At 56.9% G+C, this 2500-nt stretch overlaps 1 non-coding gene across 1 annotated transcript in view; it reads left to right on the top strand.

Moving 5' to 3' along the window:
- Nucleotides 1–1900: 1900 nt before the first annotated feature.
- LOC126322923 (small subunit ribosomal RNA) overlaps nt 1901–2500 on the top strand; it is a 1893-nt gene continuing 1293 nt past the window's right edge. The window contains exon 1 of the ribosomal RNA XR_007559321.1: nt 1901–2500. This exon is cut by the window's right edge and continues 1293 nt beyond it. This is a non-coding gene — a ribosomal RNA (small subunit ribosomal RNA).

The raw sequence follows: 2500 nt of genomic DNA, 5'->3' as shown, positions 1-2500 counted from the left end.
CGTTGTCCCTTAACCTAACCCACGTTGTCCCTTAACCTAACCCACGTTGTCCCTTAACCTAACCCACGTTGTCCCTTAACCTAACCCACGTTGTCCCTTTGCCTAACATAGTTCACTGCTCGGAATCTCTGGTGTCGTTGTTATCCTCATGTAGATGTCTTGCGAGTGTTGCTTACTTTCCACATATTCCCGCTATCCACTGTCAATTGTACTGCAATAGGACTATATCGCCCCCCCCCCCCTCTGCCCCTCTCTTTGTGTCTCCGTCCTCTCAAGCTGGTCGGTCTGGCGTTTGAGTGTTAAATGAGCCTCGCAGCTGTTCAGTTGCGTTCAGATGTCGACGCCCTCAGTGTACGTCGTGGTATGGTCTGTGTCCATTGTCCGCTGATGTCGTACGCGTAACCCACACGCTGTACCGATCATCGGTAGTTACGTACAGAGTGAAGTAGTGTGATACGTGTGACCGTACGCTGGCTGTGCCCAACGGTGTCGAATCTCAATTTCCATATGTTGTGCTCGATGCTACTTGTCTCGTCTCCCAATAACAGCTAGGTTGCACTGTGGTACGCCGTAGAGGCGTGTGGGAGGAACGTACGAACGCATTGTATGTCACCCTGGGTCGCTGGGGGTGGTGGTGCGGTGAGTCAGGTCAGGTCAGCGTGAGCCGTGTGATGTAGTGACGCGTGTATTCCGACTTTGTCGTATTGCCTCACACAAAGTGCTACCCTGGTGGACCGCGTTCCATATCTGGGACATGCCGCAGATGCCGGTTGACAGTGGATCGCGGAAGGGACATCGCATACGTGCGCGGGCCACCTTCCACGTGTTCTCTTCTGCACATGTCGCAGTGTGTATGTGGTCTGATGTAGCGTGTCGTGACACATGACATCCTGGCATGCAAGAATTGTTGAATTCGCAAATGTAGGTGGACATCTACGTTTACTGCCCAAGATACGCAAATGAACTGGAAATCCGTTGTTGAGCGGTTGTTCACGCTGGAGGTGAATCTGTGATGGCGACGATCGGTACAGCTATTAACCGGTTGTTTCAGCGGTACCCGCCACATCCACACACGTGACTAGGCCCATGTGGGTATGAAGCGATACGCGGCGGTGGCTTGGTGGGACTGTTCCCGGCCGGTGAAGGGGGGCCGCCCGGCGTGTTGGCCGCGCGCTGCGTGGGCGCACGCGCAACAGGCGGCTGGTGGGGGGCGCCGAGTGGCAGGAGCGCCAGCCGACGGGCTCGGCAGGCGGCGCAGCTACGCTGCGGCGCACCCTGCACGCGGCGCCTGGCGGCCAAAGTTGGTTCAGCCGAGCCCGGTGCGAAGCGCGGTGGACATCTGCAGTGTGCTGGTCTGATTGAGGACTGTGTGCGTTGAGGATGCGCCGCCGCCTGGCACTCGGCGCCGCGACGCCGTCTGCTGCTCGGTCGCCCCAGCGGTTCTCGCAGGTGGTTTGTATCGCAGTTGTGCGGACGTGTTGGCGCGTTTGCTGTGCTGGGAGAGTTCGCTTCTGCACCCAAGTGGGGCTTTGCCCTTGTGTGGCGCTGGCGTTGGAGCTGCCGGTCACCATAGGTGGCGCGTGTTGTCTCCCGCCGGCAATGCCACGACAGCACGCTCCCGGGCCTCTGTCGGCAGCGGCAAGCTCAGTTGGGAGCAAGGGTGTTCGCACTAAAACCGTCTACTCGCCTAACTCCGGGCGATTGCGCCTCTCTCGAAACCGACCAAGTACCTAGGACGGCGCTGCGCGCCGCCGGGACCTGAGAGGGTTTCGAGGTGTATCGTGCAGGGGAGCTCGGCCTCCTCCTGTTTGCAGAATAATTGAGCGGACGCTTGCGTGTTCGCGCGGGCCCCCGGGACACACTCCCGGGCGGCCGGCTGCTCAGCTCTAGTTGACGCAGCTCCCTGGTTGATCCTGCCAGTAGTCATATGCTTGTCTCAAAGATTAAGCCATGCATGTCTCAGTACAAGCCGCATTAAGGTGAAACCGCGAATGGCTCATTAAATCAGTTATGGTTCCTTAGATCGTACCCACGTTACTTGGATAACTGTGGTAATTCTAGAGCTAATACATGCAAACAGAGTCCCGACCAGAGATGGAAGGGACGCTTTTATTAGATCAAAACCAATCGGATTGGCTTGTCTGGTCCGTTTGCCTTGGTGACTCTGAATAACTTTGGGCTGATCGCACGGTCCTCGTACCGGCGACGCATCTTTCAAATGTCTGCCTTATCAACTGTCGATGGTAGGTTCTGCGCCTACCATGGTTGTAACGGGTAACGGGGAATCAGGGTTCGATTCCGGAGAGGGAGCCTGAGAAACGGCTACCACATCCAAGGAAGGCAGCAGGCGCGCAAATTACCCACTCCCGGCACGGGGAGGTAGTGACGAAAAATAACGATACGGGACTCATCCGAGGCCCCGTAATCGGAATGAGTACACTTTAAATCCTTTAACGAGTATCTATTGGAGGGCAAGTCTGGTGCCAGCAGCCGCGGTAAT

Source organism: Schistocerca gregaria, unplaced genomic scaffold (assembly GCF_023897955.1).
Source record: "Schistocerca gregaria isolate iqSchGreg1 unplaced genomic scaffold, iqSchGreg1.2 ptg000846l, whole genome shotgun sequence".
Taxonomy (NCBI): domain Eukaryota; kingdom Metazoa; phylum Arthropoda; class Insecta; order Orthoptera; family Acrididae; genus Schistocerca; species Schistocerca gregaria.
Note: the sequence above shows the minus strand (reverse complement) of the source record. Positions and strands in the feature narration are given on the sequence as shown.